The following is a 23108-nucleotide window of genomic DNA, read 5'->3' on the forward strand; positions in this document are numbered from 1 at the left end:
AATGTAGAGGTCTCAGGTGCGCTCTCACCCAGGGCACCAATTCCATGGTGGCCGTCATCGATCCAAGCAGCTGGACAATGTCCCAAGCTCGCGGGCGGGGCATCCTCAGGAGCAGACGGACCTGATTCTGAAGCTTGCACCGCGCCTTTGCTCGGGTAGGTACACATACCCCGAGGCTGTGTCGAACCTGGCCCCCAAATATTCTAGAGACTGCGAGGGGGGTCAGGTGACTTTTGGCCAAATTGACGACCCAGCCCAGAGATTGAAGTACTGAGACCACTCTGGCTGTGACATGCTGACTCTCTGCAGTAGAGTTTGCTCGAATGAGCCAGTCGTCCAGGTACGGATGAACCCGAATACCCTCTCGCCTTAGAAAGGCAGCTACTACCACCTGTGAGAGTGCAGGTGAAAGGGGATCCGGGAAGGCATGAAGGAAGGGGGTACAGGGAGCCGGGGAATCCCAACGGGGCAGATTTCATGTGCACAACACCCACATTCAGAAAGCTGGGCTACCAGAGGCAGAGAGGTTGGCTGGGTTAAGGAAGAAGGGGAGGAACTACCAGTCCCAGAATCCTTCTCTTCCCCACCCGGCTGTGCAAGAGTTAAGGGAGGAGATAGAAGATTGGGAAATGGTCTCTGAGGAAGGTGATGAGGACCAGCTGGAGAGATTGGGGGCGGGGGAAGTTGAAGAGGAAGATAAAATGGAGATTACTGAAAGACTTGGGGAGGAACAGATGGAGATTGGAGCCCTGGCTCAAACCCAAAAAGCTGCTGTAAGAGGGTGGCTAGCTGTACCTTGGAGAGATTGGTGGAAGACCGGAGAAGAGAGGCTGAGGCACTGGAGGAAATCTCTACTAAAGAGGAAACAGGTGCAGCCTGTGGGAGAGAAAGAGAGCTGGGCACAATAGAAACCCCAGCCTGAACCAGGTGGGAATAAAGCTGTGTAACCGTGCTGTAAGAAGGTGCAAGAAAGACTGTGTAAACTGTTTCATACTAAAAAGGTCTGGGCTGCAACCTACCAAGCTGTTTGGTTTTTCCCTCTGATAATGTACTGTTCCCTAAGTGAAGTAATCTGAGCTAAAGTGAAGTGAAGTTATATGGACTGTTTCTGAACCTGAATTTGACTGTGTTGAGCCTGAATTGTGCTCTGGGCTGCTGGCCTGAACAGCCTGGAGTGAAGGGTGTTTTGTTGATTTGAAGCAAGAAAATAAAAGCTCTTACTGATAAACATTGGGCTTTGAATGTGCCTCTGTGAAAGGAACGGAGGGAGGAGGAAGTCCTGGGAGTTCACAGGGCCTGGAGCCAAGGCTCAGAGGAGCCAGATTGCTGTGGAGTGAAGGCAACAGTCGTGTGGAGGAAGAGGCAGCTAAGCAGGGTCGAGCCTGGCTGGGTCCTGGATGGGCGACCCAGCTACACACCATAACCTTCGAAAAGGTGCGGGGAGCTGTGGCGAGGCCAAAAGGCAAGGCCCGGTACTGGAAATGCGTTCCCATCACCACAAACCTCAGAAACTTCTGGTGCGGGGGGCCAAATTGGAATGTGTAAGCAAGCTTCTTTCAGGTCCAGAGACGTGAGAAACTCTCCTGGCTGTACCGCCTCAATGACGAAGCGCAGGGTTTCCATGTGAAAATGCCGCACTCTCAGGGACTTGTTTAATTCTTTTAAGTCCAGAATAGGGCGAAAAGACCCTCCTTTTCGCAGCACCACAAAGTAGATGGAGTAGCGGCCGCAGCCGTATTCGGCGGGAGGTACCGGGGACACGGCCCCTATCTGAATCAGACCTTGCAAAGTCTCCTCTACCGCCGCCCGTTTGGCGGCACAATCGCATCGGGACTCCACAAACACGTCTCTTACAAGGGCGTGGAATTCTATTCTATAACCGTCTCTGATCAGGTCCAAGACCCACTGATCTGAGGAAATGTTGGCCCACTCCTTGGCAAAGAGGGAAAGATGTCCTCCGATGACAGGACTCGAGGAGAGGGCCGGCGCACCATCATTGAGAGGGTCGCCCCTGAACTCCAGGCCTTGAGCCAGTGGCTGCGGAACGTTTGTCCGAGCGAAAGGAGTTCCTCTGCTGAAAACGGGCACGAGAAGTGAACCCAACAGAACGCCCCGGGGAGTAACTTCGAGCTTCACGGAAGCGAGGTCTGTAAGAGGAGTGGACCGCCGCACCCTTAGAGGAAGGCCGAGGCCTATCTTCGGGCAAGCGCTGGGGTTTAGCCTCACCCAGGCCCTTCACAATTTTCTCCAACTCCTCACCAAACAGGAGAAGGCCTTGAAAGGGCAACTTCACCAACCTTTGTTTAGAGGCCATGTCCGCCGCCCAATGCCGTAGCCAAAGAAGACGGTGAGCCGCCACTGCTACTGCCATGTGTTTAGCCGAAGCTCTGACAATATCAAAGGGCGTCAGCAAGAAAGGACAAGGCCGACTCCATCCGCGGAGCCACATCTGAAAAGGGCTCCGCTTCATCACCGGGCTGTTCCACTGCCTGTTGCAACCAAGCCAGGCAGGCTCTAGCAGCATAACAACTGCATGCAGATGCCCCGAATAGTGAGACCTGCAAGTTCAAATGACCGTTTAAGTGCTGATTCCAGTCTACGGTCTTGAATATCCTTCAGGGCAACACCTCCTTCAACAGGGAGGGTAGTTCTCTTTGTCACAGCTGTGACTAGGGCATCCACTTTAGGCATAGCAAAGCGAGCCATATGCTCCTCACTCAGAGGGTATAATTGCCCCATAGCCCTGGAAACTTTCAACGGTCCCTCGGGGTCAGCCCATTGAGCTGAAAGAAGCTCTTGGATGGAGTCATGCAAAGGAAAGGCTCGAGCAGACTTTTTGGTACTAGCCATCCTAGGATTCACAGAGGAGGCTGTGCCACTGGCAGGGTCCTCAATAGAGAGAGCCTGCAGGGTATCAGAAATAAGCGCTGGCAGCTCATCACGGTGGAAAATCCTCACCGCGGAGGGATCGTCTAGATCCTGAGTCACTTCTGCACCAGACTCTGGCTCCTCAGACCATGAAGGCCTGCCAGAGTCCTCCGAATCCTCACAGCCCGACCACGGGGGGGAAATGGAGGTGCAGCACTCTCTGAAGGGGAATGAGCCCTTCTGCGCTTCATATTGTGCCAATTATCAGGGAATAACGCTCAGAGGGCATACCCAGACTAGAATCCACCGAGGGGGCATTAGAAGAGGCCCCTGCAGGGCTTTGTGGGAGAGCTCTTTTAAGCATGTCTGCTTTATGCATTAATAAGACAAAATCTCACCCTGGGCACCCGGATCTCTGCCGAGGCTAGTAGCTCTCATATCAGCCTCACTCCGAGGCCTCCCCCCGGGCTCAGGACTCTCAGTCTCAGCGGAGGTCGCACCATGTGGTGAATTCAAAATTGCGTCCGCTGCCAGCTCAGAGCGCAAAGAATCGTCGCTCGCCATGCTTGGGCCGGCTCTAACGTCTGTACACTACTACTACTACTACTATTTAGCACAATTTACAGAGCCCCGCTGCTGATCTGCGCTTGCCACACTTGGAACAGCGCTTTACATTCTCTGCAGCCATCACCGAAAACGGCGGTAAAATTCAAAATGGCGGTTCGTGCCAAAATCGCCCCGATCGCGGGCCCACCCCGGAGGAGTCAGAAAACACTCTTACCTCACTGGACCGAGTATCACAGCTCCGGTCCCACAGAAAAAGGCAAGGAAAAACCTCTGTTTTTTTTTTTGTTTTTTTTTAACGCTGTGAGGAAAGCAGAGGTAAATAGAACTCCGGAGGCTCAGGTGAGTGGGAAAGGCAGGGAAAGGGCAAACCTATGTGCCTGCATCCACTGTTGATGGGGAAGGACAGGGAAAGCTAAGCAATGTGTCCACATCCATGGAGGTATGGGTAAGGCAGGGAAAGGGCGAACCTATGTGCCTTTAAAGTGAAGCTGCTATAGCTTCCAACACCCCGGCTAACAACTGGCAAGCCAGGAGCCACCTCCAGGCAGATTTTAGATGGAGCTCGAAGATGCTACAACCACTCTGCTAGGGGAGATAGAGATTACTGAAGGAGAGGCAGTGGAGCAAGCTGGTATGAGGCACTGAAAAAAGTGTGCTCTCTATCTCCTTCTGCTGGTTGATGGACACAACCCATCTGTAATGGCTGCATCTGCTTGATGACAAGGAAGAGTCTATTACCATCTTTGTACTATATCCCCTTCTAAATCCAGACTGAATAGGGTGCAAAATAATCAAATTTCTCCAAATAATCAGTCAGGTGCAATGCTACCCAATCTTACATGATCTTGATCAACACCGGAATTGACGCTACAGGTCTGTAGTTGGTTATCTCTAGAGGACTTAAGGTCTTATTTTTCATAATAGGGGTCAGTACTATGTTACCCAGGGAAGATGGAAAAGTACCAGAGCTAAATAATGAGTTTAGCCACTCAGCTAAAGCATTTATAAAGAAATCAGGACTATTTTTCATCAGACAGAAAGGGCACCTATCTAGAAAACATTGTGAAGTAGAATATCATAACAATAAAACTTATATTCCGCCATATACCTTTTGGTTAAACGCGGATCACATAATAGAAGCTGGTTATTTCCAGGAAATACAAAGACAAATAATAATTTAACTACCAAATGACAACTTATCATTATAATCAATACAAATTTCTTGAATAAAATTTTTTATATATTTCCAAAACTTACTATACAGTCAGTCATTGAAAGTAATAAACTTTGAACATACTTATCCATATTTTTTCAACAACCTTTTAACCTCATCCTTGGTGACCAACTCAAATTGATATACTGTTGTGTAGCTTACATTATATGGGTCTTCAGGAAAAGGTGCACTCTTGGTTCTCAGAATATTTGTCAGGGAGGGCCATGCAAATCCAATGGAAAGATACTGTTTCTGAAGTTTATGCTTTGCTGGAGTTCCGTATGGTTCAAAATGTCTACCTTACTGTTTAATCTATACCTAAGGCCTCTGTGCTTGGAATTGTGACAGTTGAATGTGGAATATCATATTTAAGCAATGTCCAGTTTTTCTTCCCAGTTGACAAATATTTTTCTCTTCAGAAAAGCTAGAGGTCTGCATGACCACAATTAACAACTGGAAGTCTACTACTAATTTAAGCATTGAATCTTTCAAACACAGAGATCACGTTAATTGGATGGGATGTGGAGAATGTGTCTTGTCTTATGATCCTGTGGTTTTTCAGCAGATTTCTATTCTATTCTGAGATCACATTGTTTGGGGGTGGTCCTGGACACCTGACTGTGGGGCCCTTTTACTAAGCTGCGCTAAAATGTGGCCAGCAACAGGGCTTGATTTGTGCCAGAACAGAGCGGAACAGCGTTCCGGCACGTCTTCGGGCTGAGGAAATAACACCAACACCTATAACTTCTGCCCCCCCAAGGCTTATTTTCATTTTGCTCCTTCTCTAATGTGCAATGCCATCCCTTCCTTCCTCCTTCTACCAACCCCCGCCCCCCCCCCCCCCCCAATACCTTTTCAAAACAGCCTTCTTGTTTTAGAGGTTGCCAGCAGTTCACAACATGCTGCTCGTGCCAACATCAGAGCCTTCTGTCTGATGCAACTTCCTTTTTCCACATAAGCGGGAAAGCCAGACAGAAGGCTCTGATGTTGGCACGAGCAGCATGTTGTGAATCGCTGCCAGCAACCTCCAAAACAAGACAGCTTTGAAAAGGTACGGGGGTGTGGGGAGAGGGAGATACCACTGCACATTAGAGAAAGAGCAAAAAGTGAGAGAGGACTGACCGTGGGGGGGAGGGAGAGAAGAAATGCAGAACCAATGGTAGGTAGAGGGGGGAGGAGAAAAACAAGCTAAATTTACATCTGATAGCTAAGCAGAATGAACAGAGTGAAGAACAAGTACAGGGCTTTGGTGAGGTCACACATGCTCAGAGCTTTTCTTGTAGGCTCTTGAGTTTTAAGGAGCTAGTCCAGTCTTGGCTCTAGCAGCTTGTGTGGCTAATTCACCCAGCTTGCCAATGAAGAACTACAATAATCCAGATGAAGTAATCAAAGAGGTAGGGAAAGGGAGAAAAACAGGACCAATGGTGGGGGGGAGGGGGGGGCTGGAGGGAGGGAGGAGAAAGGCTGGACCAATGGTGGGTGGGGTGGGGGAAGGAGCAAAGCTGGACCAGTGTGAGGGGGAGAGATAAGAACAGCTGGACTAAGGGTGGGTGGGATGAGGTAGGGAGAAGGTGAAATATTGGACCACTGGTAGGGGGAGGAGAAATGCTAGACAGGAAGGAAAGAGCATAATGGGGACAAGGGGAGGGAAGGGACAGTGGGATCCTAGATATGAAGTGGGAACGAGTGGGGAGATGCTGTTTCATCATCTAGAGAATATATTGTCTTACATTTCCCTATCTGTAAGAATGTGATAAAACAATTCACGCTGCTAATTACTCCTATCAAGGCACCAAAATTTAGAATTTTCTCCCTAAATCAATCAAGTTTATAGATGATTACCTAACTTTTAGAAGTCTTCTAAAAACACATTTCTTCAGTCTGGCCTTCCTGAATACAAAGAACTCTATCTGAATTTTACCCACACCCTTTTCTTAATCGTGTTTCTCATCTAGTCCTGCCTAATTATGTTCTCACCTATCCACCCTTAATTATTTGTTTGTCCTTGAGATTGTCTAAATCCCTGGTTATTTACTGCACATGTATTAATTTGCTTCTTGAAGTTGTAATTTGTGTTATATGCTGTATATTATTATGTTTTATTCACTTTATTGTTTGTAAGCCACACTGAATTTGAGTCTATTTTGGGCTAATGTGGGGTATGTATAAATAAATTATCTTCTCTTTTATTTATTTACACATACATACTCCACATTAGCACAAAATAGCCTCTGAAATAGAAGCTGCACTGTTGGGGTAGGGAATGAAGAGGGTACACGGAAATGATACACTACAAATGTTGAGGGGGATGGGAGAGAGGGAAGATGTTTGGCTACAAGAGTATGGGGGTGGAGAGAAGGAAACAGAGGAAAGATGTTGGGCTACAACAGTATGGGGGTGAAAAGGAGAGTGAGGAGATTCTGAGCTACAAAGGTAGAGGGTGGGGAAATGCTGCCCATATAAAACCTTTTGGGGTCAACACGTGCTGGGCTTTAAGGGGCAGTTGCTAGATCTAGGAGTCCTGGGAGTAGGCATTAATCAGACTCATCAATTTGCTCATTGCCAGTTAGCACATTACGTCAAATCTTTGGAGCCCGGGAAATTGAGAAGTGGACATGGGCGTCGCACTAGGGAATTCTTTAACTCTATGCCAGGGAAGCGCCTATCAGTGTCGGGGCTGCAAAAAGCATTAGGGGAATACAGTAGGGGAAATGATACAAAGCGAATCTTAGGGAATTGGGCTACAGATCTGAGGCGCCCGAACTTGCAACTTGACTTCCAAAAGCTAGCGGCCCAAATACCCTCCTTGTCAGGGAATGCTACCCTGAGAGAATGCCAATATACAATACTATATCGGGCATATATGTCAAAATACCAGGTATCCAAGTTTGGAGGAACGATAGATCCCCTGTGTTCTAAGTGTGGACAGAGAGGAAGGTACACTGTTTCATTCCCTTTGGGAATGCTACAAGATCAAAATCTTCTGGAAACAAATTGTAGGGTACTTGGAGACCGTGTTGCGGGAAGGGATCCCACTTTCCCCGTTGGGTCTCCTGCTGGATAGGTATGAAATATTTGTAAAGCACACCCGGGGAGCTCGGCAGTTCATACGGAAAGCGAGTATAGTGGGTAAAAAAAACTGATCTTAAATGCCTGGATAAAAACAGAACCTCCGGATTTCTGGCTTTGGAGGAGTAGTTTGCATGAACTGTTGTTGATGGAGCGGAGAGGGTGGGATCCTCCCCCAAGAGAAGAAAGGCGTTCTTGGGAATTTTGGAGCCATATATACAATCCTTGGCACCAAAAGCTCACAGCTTTATCTTAAATCGTCTGTAACCTTCACCACAGGGTTTTTGGGTTGGTTTTTTTTTAGTGGATTACATTGAAGTTGAGAGGGGAGAGAGGGGTGGGGGAGGGTGGGGGAATAATTGAGGCTAATATAGTAGCAAGGAGGGCTAAGTCCATGTGGTACACACCTATGTCTACCTGTTACAGCTACTATTAGGTCATGGTATAGTTGGGGGAGGTTGTTGAATACTGGTTGAGTACACAAGTGATAACACCTAGAGCTGAACCCCTCGGAGTTGGGGGAGAGGGTCATCAGAGCATAGGCCCTAAGGCTCCTCCAGGGGGGAGGGCGGCTTTAGCATTGATACTCAACACAGGGCTTTGGAAGATGCATTGGTTACTTTAAGGGGATGGGTGCTATGACTAAAACAGCTGACGAATTGTTGACAAGCAAACTTTCATGTAATGTATGTATCCCCTGTGGAATGGCCTTTAGCAGTGTTAACTATGTTTCGAACCAACAATCTTTTGCAATTTAAGTACATTGGGGACGGTGGGAGGGAGGGGTAGGGGAGTGGGGTAAATTTGTAAAAAAGTTTGATGACGGATTCTATCCTTTAACTTGCCTATGGAAGTTGTGATGTTGGTATTTCTATTTTGACCAGAACATGAATATTCTAAATTGTGTTTGTCATGAATAAAAAAGTTGAAACCTTAAAATCTTTTAGGGTCACCTTATTAAGAATTAAAAGTGGGAGAGGCCATGAGGGATTGTCAAGGAGATGAGTGGTGAGTACAGAGGGTAACAATGTGGTAATGGGGGGGGGGGGGGGTGACAGAAGGGAACAAGAGAATGGGAAAGGAGTGAGATCAGAAATGGGAGAGCTAGGGACTGAGAGGAAGAGATGGAAGTTGATAGGTATATGTGAAAAGTAAAAAGGAGCTGAATGGACAAAAAGGCAGAAAAGAAAAGGGAGGAAAGAGCTAAAATGGAAACATAAATATGACAGAGACATATGTGATGGAATAGAAGAAGGAGAGGAGAAAGGACAAAGAAAGTTGACAGAAGACAGACAGGAAAGCAGCAGAGAGAAACTCACTGAGACCAACATGATTGGATAAATAAAACGCCCAGACAACAAAAGGTATGGAAAAAAAAGTGTTTTAATTCTGAATTTATGAACTGGAATATATTAGTTTTGGGGAATGTGGATATCTTTCTATTGTGTTCAATACAAGAGTGAATGAATTTATTTTTATTTTTCCAGTGTTGAATGCTGAGTTTTGACTACTTGGGGTTACCAGTTCAATTTTTGTTTTCAAAATTCAACAAGGAAAATGTTCCAAGCAATGTGGAAACTCAAAAGAATAAAACCCTTCTTCCCAAGGGAAATATTTTGCAATCTGGTAACATAGTAACATAGTAGATGACGGCAGAAAAAGACCTGCACGGTCCATCCAGTCTGCCCAACAAGATAACTCATATTTGCTACTTTTTGTGTATACCCTACTTTGATTTGTACCTGTGCTCTTCAGGGCACAGACCATATAAGTCTGCCCAGCACTATCCCTGCCTCCCAACCACCAGCCCCGCCTCCCAACCACCGGCTCTGGCACAGACCGTATAAGTCTGCCCAGCACTATCCCCGCCTCCCGATCTTGACTAAGCTCCTGAGGATCCATTCCTTCGGCACAGGATTCCTTTATGCTTATCCCACGCATGTTTGAATTCCGTTACCGTTTTCATTTCCACCACCTCCCGCGGGAGGGCATTCCAAGCATCCACTACTCTCTCCGTGAAAAAATACTTCCTGACATTTTTCTTGAGTCTGCCCCCCCTTCAATCTCATTTCATGTCCTCTCGTTCTACCATCTTCCCATCTCCGGAAAAGGTTCATTTGTGGATTAATACCTTTCAAATATTTGAACGCCTGTATCATATCACCCCTGTTTCTCCTTTCCTCCAGAGTATACATGTTTAGTTCAGCAAGTCTCTCCTCATACGTCTTGTAACGCAAATCCCATACCATTCTCGTAGCTTTTCTTTGCACCGCTTCGATTCTTTTTACATCCTTAACAAGATACGGCCTCCAAAACTTAACACAATACTCCAGGTGGGGCCTCACCAACGACTTATACAGGGGCATCAACACCCCCTTTCTTCTGCTGGTCACACCTCTCTCTATACAGCCTAACAACCTTCTAGCTACTGCCACCGCCTTGTCACACTGTTTCGTCACCTTCAAATCCTCAGATACTATCACCCCCTCTCCGCCCGTACCTATCAGACTCTCCCCGCCTAACACATACGTCTCTCGTGGTTTTCTATTCCCTAAGTGCATCACTTTGCATTTCTTCGCATTGAATTTTAATTGCCAAACCTTAGACCATTCTTCTAGCTTCCTCAGATCCTTTTTCATGTCACCTAAGCCACACTGAGCCTGCAAATAGGTGGGGGAATGTGGGATACAAATGCAATAAATAAAATAAATAAAAATAAAATAGATTACTGGAATTCACTCTATGCCGGATATAAAGAACAAATCATCAAGAAGCTCCAAACAGCCCAAAACACAGCAGCCAAACTCATCTTTGGAAAAACAAAATACGAAAGTGCCAAACCCTTAAGAGAAAAATTACACTGGCTCCCACTAAAAGAACGTATTACGTTCAAAATCTGCACTCTGGTTCATAAAATCATTAATGGAGAGGCCCCAGTCTACACGTCATACCTCATAGACCTACCACCTAGGAACACCAAAAAATCAGCTCGCACATTCCTGAATCTCCACTATCCTTGCTGCAAAGGGCTAAAATATAAATTAACATATACATCCAGTTTCCCCTACATTAGCATGCAGCTATGGAATGCATTACCACTTGCCGTGAGAAAAATCCGCAACCTAACTAACTTTCGGAAATCTCTGAAGACCAGCCTGTTCAAAAAGGCATACCACGATACAGCCTAACTACCAGATAAAGAAACTCAAGCTAGAACTAGATAAAACCCAAATCTCTATGACTACCAAAGTCTACCCTACCATAAACGAACTTTAACACAATACCACCCTATCTCCTACTCCGAATATGAACTCTTTATATCTGACTGTTTAATCTACTATGCCAATCATGATCTCTAATATAATACCACTGTATCTCTCACTCCGGAAATGGCGATCGCCATGACAGAACAATGTAAGCCACATTGAGCCTGCAAATAGGTGGGAAAATGTGGGATACAAATGCAACAAATAAATATTTCCAATTTGTGATCTCTATTTGATGAGGCTCCACCTGTGCATAGGTGGCAACATTTCAAAATGATTGGGGGTGCCAGACACAATACTAATAAGCCCTATCTGGATATAATGAAGGAGCTTGGCTCAATATTGGGGGTGCTCAGCACCTATTGGATCCACAGATCTGGCTCCTATGTGGCTGTGATTTATCTGTGACCTAGGAGCAGTATATTGTTTGCATGTAGTTTGTGTAGATATCTATAGAAATTCCACTTGTTCTGATGGATCAATAGTACGTGTATTGGTGTTCTATGGCCCAGTGTAATAGTTGTAGTGTTGCCTATTCATAGGTAGAGTTCTTGCTATTTGAACCTTAGGAATTAGTGAAACTGTTGTATGTCAGGTTTGCTACATATATGGCGAGTTGGATTTTTTTTCATGTTTTGTATTGCATAGTGTGCTTGGCAGTAGCGAGATTTATGTTGCTGTTGCTCAGATGACATGAAAAATCAGAATTTTTTTTATATGGTGACTTCCAAGGAGAAATGTCCTACCTGTTGTTGGGAGGAGGTTGGATTTTTGTGGATATAAAGATTGTTTACATTCAGCTTATAAGAACTACTAGACTGTGCCAGATCAAAGGTCTTTGGAAACTTAAGCATTCCTCTGCCCCTACCCAGCTCTCTGCCCTGCAATGGCAAAAGAAAGTAAGTGCTTCAGTAAAAATAGACACTTGCTTCCTTTTGCCAATACAGGGTAGTACTCCATGTCACCTTGCTGCCAAAAAGCTCTGAGAACACTATCCCTCCCAGTTTACAGAGCCACGTGACAATGCCAACAGCCCATTCAAAGTGAATGGCCTGTGTCGGAATTACCACGTGGCTTTGTAAACTTGGGGGGGGTAGGGGGTATGTTACCAAATGTGTAAATGTTGAGAAAAGTACTGATTAGTCAAAGATTTTGTTGACAATGTTGCAAATACTACTGTGGGTGATATTCTTTAATAACATTTTTTAAATTAAATATATAAATTTTCCAAGTACATGTACATACCAGCTTCCTTTTAATCCACAAATGAAGTATTATGCTTGTAGGAGTAAGTTCACTTCCGGTCTTGGCCCCACCCCCGGTTCCACTTCCTTTTTGTGTGCAAATTAAGCCCTGATCAGACTTATCCCCAACATGGGTCTTTCCCACACATCGAGGCTAGTTTTCCATTATTCCCATTAATGGCCACACGCTAATTTCCCTATTAGCACATGGCCATTAGCGAGTGAACACTTACCAACACCTATATTCTAGTAGATAAGGGCTCACACACTAATCAGTTTGCGCACGGCGACATAGCTATGCTGATTAGCACAGAACTACTCTCTGCCCCCCAGACACACCCCCAGCGCTAAAAAATAAATTCTATTTTTTAGCGCATACCAATCCCAAAATCATCACGGGACACCTAAGCGCACCCCACGTTAGTGCTTACCGCAGCTTACTAAGAGAGCCCCTTAATACGCAGGCACAAATTGTGAAAGTGATTCAGTGTGCATTTTACATGCTGAAGGTGTTAAGTAAAATAAAGCTCATGTTGCCAAGTACTCATTTTCAGACTGTAGTTTAGAATTTGGTGTTAACAAAATTAGATTACTGCAATAGTCTGTACCCGGGACTGAGGCTATCCAGATTGTGCAAAATGTGAGATCAATGACAGGTACTTCTCAATTACAGCATGTTACTCCTGCAATAAAGAGATTGCATTGGCTCACTGTGATTCTTGGAATTAATTTTTAATTTATAAAATTTTGGTAGGGAAAGCACCTTTTTATATTTTTCAAATGTTACATCTATGTTCCACCCCATGAGTTGAGTCTGAGGGTAAGAAGCAGTTGGTGGTACCTCCTCTTTTTAAATTTGAATTATGCAGCCACCAGGGACATAGCATTCTCAGTTGGAGGGCGTTTTTTATGGAACAAATTGCCTGAGTCCCTGCCTCTTAACTCCAACCTATTTTGTTTTAGGAAACAGCTGAAAGTACATTTTTTTCCTGCAATTGTAAAACTAGGAAATAGCAGTATTCTTTGCCTGATGTACAGCAGTCTTATTTGTTTTGTTTGCTTTTATAAATGTTTTACAGTACCCTGCCTAGTCAATAGTGTGGGTTAGAAATTTTATTTAGATTTGTTTTATAATATAAATTCCCCCAAAATCAGGGTGATATTTGTACATTACCTAGGAAAGCTTTACACCAGGGAAGATGTCAGGTGGATACATATTTGAAAGATGTCAACTTCTCCTGCTTACCACCACAGCAGAGGGAAACGTTAGATGGCACAGTTTCTTCTCAAGAGGTATGGAATGCTTTAAACTTTACTTCTTGTATTCCACATCTACCCATACAGTTCAGTGTGGATTACAACAAGAATCAAACAGGCAGACGCCGCAAATAACAAAAATGAACTCATATTGATATAAAGAAAATATATGCTAATTATAAAACTTCTTAAAAAGAAAAGCTTTTAGAGCTTTCCTAAAAACAAATAGGCTGTGAATTTTTCTCAGCTGTGTAAGGAAAGAATTCCATAACAAAAGGGCTCGATACATAAGGCTAGCAGAATAGTCTTATTTTTCAATTTGCTAGAACTGGGATAATGAAGTAGTAAGTTATCTCAAAGGCCTCTAGCCCTGTTGGCCACTGGAACCCCACCAAGCAAGTATTCTGGAGTTAGTCCATAAAGAATCTTATAGACTGATGCAAACCTTAAATTGAATTTGAGCCTCCACTGGTAACCAGCAGAGGTCCCGCAACAGAGAAGAAACATCGTCATACTTATAAACAGAAAAGATTAATCATGCGGACGTGTTTTGAATAGTCTGAATCTTCCTCAGAAGGCCTTTTTGACATCCTGCATAAATGACATTACTATAATCTAAAATAGATAAAAGTAAACTTTGCACAACCAATCTGAAAGTATGGGTATCAAAGCAATTACGTAGTCTAAGTTTTCTCATCAGCAAAAATGATTTCTTAATGAGTAAATTCACCTGCGGGTCTAAAGACAGAGAGTACCTGGTAGAGTCTAACACCAAGGATCTTAATGTTTTCTTCAAAAGTGAAGTGTGAGCTACTTAACTTCAACACATTATCATTCCATATATTTATAGGTTGTCCTAACAAAAGAAACTTTGTTTTATCCTTATTAAGCTTTAGGCCATAAATTTTAATCCAGGCTTCAAGGAGATTAATACAATTTTTTGCTCTAATTGCAGTATCCTCAACTGTCTGAGGGCAAGATGCATCAACAAAACGTAAAACAACCGAAAACGTAAAAGTCATTACCATTTTAGAAAAAACGAAGGATACACTAAAAAAAAAAAAAAAAAAAAAAGATGCACATGTTCGGCGCGGTATTCAAATGTCGGATGCATGAAAGTATCATTAATCTGGTGTAATCTCCGCCAGCAGTATAGGAAACGCATGCGCACAATCGCCAAACCTATGATATCACCTTGCCCGAAGACGCCGCGCCGCTCACCCCCATTTCAATCAGCTGATATCGGAGAGTGCAGTTGAATGCGTGCATCACAAAAATAGCCTTCCATTTTTGCCATTATTCACACCCAAATAATAAAAACGTCTTTTTTGGCCGCGCTTCACAGTCAGCTAAGAGATCTGGAAGTCTCTGAGCCAATCACAGCCAATCTCAGCTGAGTGAAGCACGGCCAAAAAGGAAGTTTTATTATTTGGCCAAAATGGAAGGCTATTTTTGTGATGCACACTCCGATATCAGCTGATTGAAAAACGGGGAGGTGAGTGCCACGGCGTCTTCAGGCGGCGTATATGACATATGTTCTTGACAATTTTTTGATCTAGCGCAGCCCCAACGAGAGGTACAACCTCTCATTAAATTTTCTGGCGATTTCCACCATTAAGGCAATCGGAAAAGGTTAGTGCATCTCATTACAATAGGGTTTGTGCACAATTTGCTCATCTGCATTCCGTTTTCGTTAGCTGCTACCGCCGTCGGAAAATGGCCTTTAGTGCATGCCACGGTTTAAAACTTGTTCGTTAAAGGGTCGTTAAAGGCTCGTTTAGTTTAGTGCATCTGGCCCCGAGAGACAGGAAGGTAATATCATCTGCATAACTAAAAATCTTGAAACCAGCAGAACTCAAAACCTGGCCTAGAGCAGACAATAATACATTAAACAAGGTTGGTGATAAAGGAGAACCTTGCGGAACACCACAAGTTGCTCTCCACAACTCAGAATGGGATCCCTTACATTTCACTCTATATGCACTTGAAACAAGACACCCCTTTAACCAAGATAAAGCATTATCTCCTACACCAAACCCATCCTCCGAGATGGCCCCAGCAGTTGACCCCTTATCTGTATCAGGTTTATAAATTCATCTTAGAGATAGAAGTGTTGCTACCCTCTATTATGGGGACTATGATAACAGTAATTCCTAAACCTGAAAAGGATAAGATGTATGTGGTATCCTATGATCCTAATCTCATTGTTAAATGTAGATGTTAAGCATTCTTGCCAGGATCTTAGCTAGACTCTTAACAAGGTGCTTCTCATTTGATACATGAGGATCAGGTGGGTTTTGTGGCAAAAAAAGCAAACTGCAGACAATGTATGCTGGGTGTTTCAGCCGATATATCAGTCTGGGGCCAGGAGGCACCACAGGAAGCATTCATCCTAGTAGGTGATTCCAAAAAGGCTTTTGATAGGAAGCCCCAATGTACCCTACGATTGGTCCTGGCAAGGTGAGGCTGGGGCTTAGATTTTGCCAGTGGATTAGAGCATTGTATATAAAGTCTAAGGCAGGGGTGTGGTTAAATGGGGGGGGTCCCATGTTTGCTTTAGGGAGGGGAACAAGGCAATGTTGTCCCCCATCACCTCTCCTCTTTACACTGGCCCACATGATTTGGAGAACTCTTAATACAAAGACAGTAAGGGTGGTGCAGGGAGAGTACAAACTAGCTACTCTTGACCAATCCACTTACTACTCTCCCAAACTTAATAAATATACTTTAAGGGTATTCAGCAGTTTTAAAATAAATGCTAGTAAAACAGGTACTGAATATTACCATTCCCCCTGCTCTGCGAGCATACTTCAGGAGTTCCCCTTTAAATGGGTTAAGGGGAAAATGACATACTTTGGGGTGAATTTCACCTCATATCTGAATGCTTTATATGAAGCAAATTATGTACAGGTGTTCCAGGAAATATCAAGGAAATTACAGATCTAATCCAGGTTAACCATTTCTTGGTTAGGTATGGTAGCAATAGTGAAAACAAACATACTCCCGAAGTTGTTTTACTTATTTCAAGTGCTCCCTGAGGCAATATCGCCTAAACCTTTGGAAGGAATGCAGAGTCATATAATGACCTTTGTCTGGGGTTAATATGAGGGCTGCAAAAGAGCTGATGGAAGAGGAAAGGAGGCTTCAGGGTCCTCAATCTGGGCTTGCACTACATCTCATCTCAGGTTAGAGTAGTGGTGGATTTGGGGGGGAGGATCAGAAGAAGGCCTGGGGAAAAGTATAGGGCGATATGATGGGTGGTATAAATCTGTTTGGGCTCCTTGGAAGTATAGGCCAATAGTTCTGGGCTAAATCTGATAGTGGAGTACACAGAGGATGCAATTTCAGAATTTTTACCAGTCAAAGGAGGGTTCTTCTCCCTTGACTCCATTTAGTACAATTTTTTTTGCCAGGGATCCCTAAACGGCTACTTCAGAATTGGGGGTAGCAAAGCTTCACAAGGCTTGGTCAAACACTTTTGCTGAGTTACACATGAGTATGTTACTTCTGCTGCATAATTATCAATATCTGCAACTGGTATCCTGGATGAGCAGAAAGGAAGTGACGTAAAGGTTTATACTGCAAGAGATTCCACAGATCTAGAAGATATCAGTGATAGCAGGACCTTGCTGAAAATAATATTATTAGTGTTTTATACAGGGCTGTGGAATCAGAGTCTGTAAAAATATATTGTAAAATGGGTCAAACAGTAGAAAAACAGAGGGACAGCAGTTTTGTTTAGCTTTGTTTATATAATTATAGTGGGATAGGATATGGGTTTAAAAAAAAAAACAAAAAACAAACAACTTGTTAAAGAGAGCATTGAATAGATGGAACAAGGGGCAAGACTGTTTTGAAGCATGGTACTGAGTTTATATGTATGTGAAGCATTGAGATAGGCACACGATAATGTATCGTCCTGATTGCTTAATAAAACCTTCAGAAAAGCAGGGAGAATTTTTTTTTTTTTTTTTTTAATGTAAGGCCTATAGTCTAGATAAAAAAAATGTATAATGAATCACTGGCTCAGTGACCAACCCCCAGGTTTCTGGTACTGGTGTAATAAACTTCATGAACTCTTGGTATGGGAATCTTATAGGGCACAATTGTCATCCTAAGCGGTAGAGATTATTTTGCCTGTTTGGGAGCCTTACCTTCACTTGATTTCCCACAGAGCTCGTAGTCATGTTCTAAACAGATTAAAGAATGCAGGGGAGAGGATTTGAAAAGTGCATATCCATTGGGGGGGGGGGGGGGGGAGTTAATACAGGGTAGGTTTTTTGTTTTGGTTTTTTTAACAACATTTTATTAGGAGTGGTTTTCCTGTATACGGTATGTGTATGGTTTGGGAAAGTGGGTCAAGGAAGGATGGGATGTTTCATATTGTACTGGCATTATTTCAAATGTTCACTGTCTTTGCTTCAATTCATGTGGATGTATTCCTGTTCTGCTTAATTTTTCTTATTAACAAAAACCGATTTTGAAAGAAGTCTCCAGAAAATGTTACAAAATTTAAAAAACCCTAAAATATTCAGTACATAGAAAGCACATTTCAGCTCTATTCACTCCAACTTCCATGCTAAAAGTAAACCACTACTGTCCTCACTCTCTACACACCTCAGAAGTTCTTCAAATTAATAGATCTTACTTAATTCAGCATCTGTAACACATTTTGCTGAAATTTAGTAGCACCATGTCTTAATATCTCCACAAAAAGAATCCTGTAACATGGACTGACAAATGCACCACTAAGAGGTGTTCTCATGTCAGTGAAATATGCCTAAAAACAGAGCAAAATACAATCAAAAAATTAAGAAGTAAAAACTCTCCTGGCTCCTAAGACATTCTGACTGGTATTCAATTTTTCTGATCGCTTTTCAACCCCTGTAAGCAGGCACGGGAGCTAATAGGATGCAAGTTGTATAGGTCTTTACCTGCTATCTAGTCTACCCATTCAGACATCTAAAATATGCGTTCAATAAAATTAAGAACCATCCTCCTCTTTCCGTCCAGATCTTCCCTCTTTCTCCTCTTTCCTTCTCTGTTCTGTTCCTTCCCATCTGACAGTCCTTTTCTTCTCTCTCCTTATGCAGCTTCCCTCCCCTTGTTTCTAGCTAAGATTAGAGAAAGCACCTTAGCAAGAGAGATATTTCCTCAGAAAAAAAACAAAAAATGCACTATTAAAATGCAGAGTATTACTTTACCACTTGGTGCTCTGTCTCAGGTGAACTAAAAATAACCTGAAGAAAGATTCTCTATTTTATTCTCTTTTATATACAGAATTACTTCTGTCCTCAACCCCACCCACCCCTCACTACCTTGTACAAAATCCTTCAAATGTCCTCACAGGAATCCATCAAAAGTGGAAAATAAAGTAACAGAACACATAAAGAAAAACTATGAGGGACAAGTAAACTCATCTTTGTCGAGCTTTCAAGGATTAGTGCTTAAGAATGAAAGTAGATTTGGAATTTCAATTTTTTTTCTAGAGAATTCAGTGCTTGTGAACCATATTATATTGATAGCACTGACAATTAAAACCCCTCCTTTAGCCTTTAGATTGTAAGCTCTTTGAGCAGGGACTGTCTTTCTTCTATGTTTGTGCTGCGCTGCGTACGCCTTGTAGCGCTATAGAAATGCTAAATAGTAGTAGTAGTATAGTATATTTCTTAATTTTTACGGGATGTGGTTTACTGTTACCTGGCTTGTTTTAGATGACAGAAAATCAGCATTAAAAATAAATACAATAAAGGTGATGTATGCCTCAACCATGTTTTGCAAAGATTATTACTGAAAGGTTAGACATTAATTTTATGTACCTATACATTCATATATTTTTTAAACATGTATCCTAAAAGGTATTTGGGCAGCTTGCCTAAAAATCCATAACATTTACATGTTGGAATTAATATTTTTAAAAACACTGTAATATTGCAAATGAAAGAAGATAAAGACCCACACGGTCCATCCTGTTGGCCCAGCAAGGCAGCCAGAGCCACAAAAAATGTTGCACATTGACAAGATTTTACTCTATTAATCTTAAAGTGTCTTCCTCCCTCCTCAAGTTACAGTCATAGCATATAACATGAATGTGATATAAAATACCATATTACTTTTGATCTTTCCTTACTATTTTCAGGTCACAGAAATCTGCCCTGTGTGTCCTTACTTCCCAATTGCTGGAGTTGGTGTGGAAGCCCACTTTAGCCCAACCAGAACTGTCTTTCCATAATCACAACACAGATCACAAAAGTCAACCTTATTTTCCCATATTTAGGACAAAAATAAAAAAGAATAAAGACAAACCCATAGTAACACTTTTTTCAGGAATATCAGAAGCAGGAAGCCTGTGAGGGAATCTGTGGGACCGTTATATCAGGAAAGGAGTAAAAGGATCACTTAGGGAGGAAAAGGCCACAGCGAAGACACTGAATTAATTCTTTGCATCGGTCTTTACAGAAGAAGGTATTACGAGATCTATTTATACCAGAAATGGTTTTCAGGGGCGACAATGCAGAGGAACTGAAAGAAATCTTGGTGACCTTGGAAGATATACTGAGTAATACTGAGCAAAATTGACAAGTTAAAGACCTGGTCTCAAAACATGAAATTGCTGATCTGCTGTTAATAATATGTAACCCATCGTTAAAATCATCCGTAGTACCTGAAGATTGGAGGGTAGCCAATGTGATGTTGTTTTTAAAAAGGGTTCCAGGGGTGATCCAGGAAATTACAGACCGGTAAACCTGACTTCAGCACAGGGGAAAATAGTGGAAACTATTAAAAAAAATAAAATTATAGAACACACATAAAAATATGGTTTAATGGGACTGAGACAGCGTGGGTTCAGCTCAGGGAAATCCTTGCCTCACAAATTTGCTTCATTTCTATAAAGGCGTGAATAAACATGTTGATAAAAGTGAGCCAGTTGATGTAGTGTATTTAGATTTTCAGAAAGCTTTTGACCTAGTACCTAATGAGACTCCTGAAAAAATTAGAGTCATAGGACAGGAGGCAGGCAATGTTCTTCTATGGATTAAGAATTGGTTATTGGACAGAAAACAGTCTGTCCTAAATAGATTGTAAGCTCTGTCGAGCAGGGACTTTCTCTTCATGGTCAAGTGTACAGCGTTGCGTACGTCTAGTAGCGCTATAGAAATTATAAGTAGTAGTAGTTCAAAGAGTGACCAAAATGATAGAAGGGATGGAACTGCTCCCATATGAGGAAAGGCTAAAGAGGTTAGGGCACTTCAGCTTGAAAATAGACAACTGAGGAGGGATATGATCTACAAAATCCTGAGTGGTGTGGTGTGGAGTGGGTGGAGGCGAATCGATTTTTCACTCATTCAAAAAGTACAAAGACCAGGGGACAATCAATGAAATTACATGGAAATATTTTTAAAACAAATAGAAGGAAATATTTTTTCACTCAAAGAATACTTAAGCTCTGGAACTCATTGCCGGAGGATGTGGTAACGGAAGTTAGCGCATCTGGGTTTAAAGAAGATTTGGACAAGTTCCTGGAGGAAAAGTCCATCATCTGTTATTGACATGGACATGGGAGAAGTCACTGCCTAAGCTGAGATTGGTAGCACGCAATGGTGCTAATTAGATTTCTGTGAGGTACTTGTGATCTGAATTGGCCACTGCTGGAAGCAGGATACTGGACCAGATGCCCATTGGTCTGACCCAGTATAGTTATTCTTATGTAAACCTTATTTATGCTGTAATGTTAGTGATGGGCTTTGATTATCAAACTTTTCTGATGTTTTATGTTGTAATCCATTTTGTAGGGCAGAATATAAATTAGGTATTAAGTTGTATGATATTGGCATGCCAACACAACAATCCTAGATCTGGAAGAGTGGCTATATATATATATATATACACACATACATACACACACACTAGTCCTAAGCTGTGAAATAGGTGGATCGATAAAGATTTATAGAGCAGTACCATAACAGCCACCAATTGTGAAACTGCAATCATGAGCATAAGACAAAGCATCTATCATAACAGTATTTAACACTTGAGAAACACTGTTTTATAGTATGTACCAAGAGCTTTAGAAGTCCAGTCCTGGAGTACCCCTTGCCAGTCAGGTTTTCAGGATATCCACAATGAATATGCATAAAAAAGACTTGCATATAATGGAGGCAGTGTATGCAAATCAAGTTAATGCATATACATTGTGGATATCCTGGATACCTAATTGGCAAGCGCTACTCCAGGACTAGACTTGGGAAACGGAGCTGAAACAATGCTAAAACGCTTAGAAGCTAATTTTGCAAGTTTCAGCTTGTTAGAAACTGTAAATAACTAAGAAACTAATTCCTGCAACACAATTGTGAACTTCCAAGCAGTGAAAGAGAGAGACATAAACATCAAGTAAAGATGTCATAAAGTACATAAGTAATGCCATACTGGGAAAAGACCAAGGGTCCATCGAGCCCAGCATCCTGTCCACGACAGCGGCCAATCCAGACCAAGGGCACCTGGCAAGCTTCCCAAACGTACAAACATTCTATACATGTTGTTCCTGGAATTGTGGATTTTTCCCAAGTCTATTTAATAGCGGTTTATGGACGTCCTTTAGGAAAACGTCCAACCCCTTTTTAAACTCTGCTAAGCTAACCGCCTTCACCACTTTCTCCGGCAACGAATTCCAGAGTTTAATTATACGTTGGGTGAAGAAAGATTTTCTCCGATTTGTTTTAAATTTACTACACTGTAGTTTCATCGCATGCCCCCTAGTCCTAGTACTTTTGGAAAGCGTGAACAGACGCTTCACATCCACCTGTTCCACTCCACTCATTATTTTATATACCTCTATCATGTCTCCCCTCAGCCGTCTCTTCTCCAAGCTGAATAGCCCTAGCCTCCTTAATCTTTCTTGTCCCATCCCCGCTATCATTTTAGTCGCCCTTCTCTGCATCTTTTCCAATTCTACTATATCTTTCTTGAGATGCGGCGACCAGAATTGAACACAATACTCAAGGTGCGGTCGCACCATGGAGCGATACAATGGCATTATAACACCCTCACACCTGTTTTCCATACCTTTCCTAATAATACCCAACATTCTATTTGCTTTCCTAGCCGCAGCAGCACACTGAGCAGGTTTCAGCGTATTATTGACGACGACACCCAGATCCCTTTCTTGGTCCGTAACTCCTAACGTGGAACCTTGCATGATGTAGCTATAATTCGGGTTCTTTTTTCCCCACATGCATCACCTTGCACTTGCTCAAATTAAACGTCATCTGCCATTTAGCCGCCCAGTCTCCCAGTCTCTTAAGGTCCTCTTGTAATTTTTCACAATCCTGTCGCGATTTAACAACTTTGTGTCATCAGCAAATTTAATTACCTCGCTAGTTACTCCCATCTCTAAACCATTTATAAATATATTAAAAAGCAGCGGTCCTAGCACTGCAGAACAAAACGTTAGATAAGTGACTGCTTCACGAAAGGATACAACGTTTCTCTACACGAGGCACTTTTTCATTAATCACGCAAAATAAAAAATGAAAAAATGTGTAAGATGTAACTTTATTGCATAACACCGATGAGAAGCATACAATCGCATTGCTTTACGGGCTGCAACTTTAATCACCTCTTGGG

At 42.7% G+C, this 23108-nt stretch overlaps 1 protein-coding gene across 1 annotated transcript in view; it reads right to left on the reverse strand.

Annotated features, from left to right (window-relative positions):
• Positions 1-23108, reverse strand: part of AGO2 (argonaute RISC catalytic component 2) — a 350472-nt gene that overhangs the window by 326756 nt on the left and 608 nt on the right. The gene's annotated exons all lie outside the window — the stretch shown is intronic.

The sequence above is a fragment of the Microcaecilia unicolor genome, chromosome 1, assembly GCF_901765095.1.
Source record: "Microcaecilia unicolor chromosome 1, aMicUni1.1, whole genome shotgun sequence".
Classification (NCBI taxonomy): domain Eukaryota; kingdom Metazoa; phylum Chordata; class Amphibia; order Gymnophiona; family Siphonopidae; genus Microcaecilia; species Microcaecilia unicolor.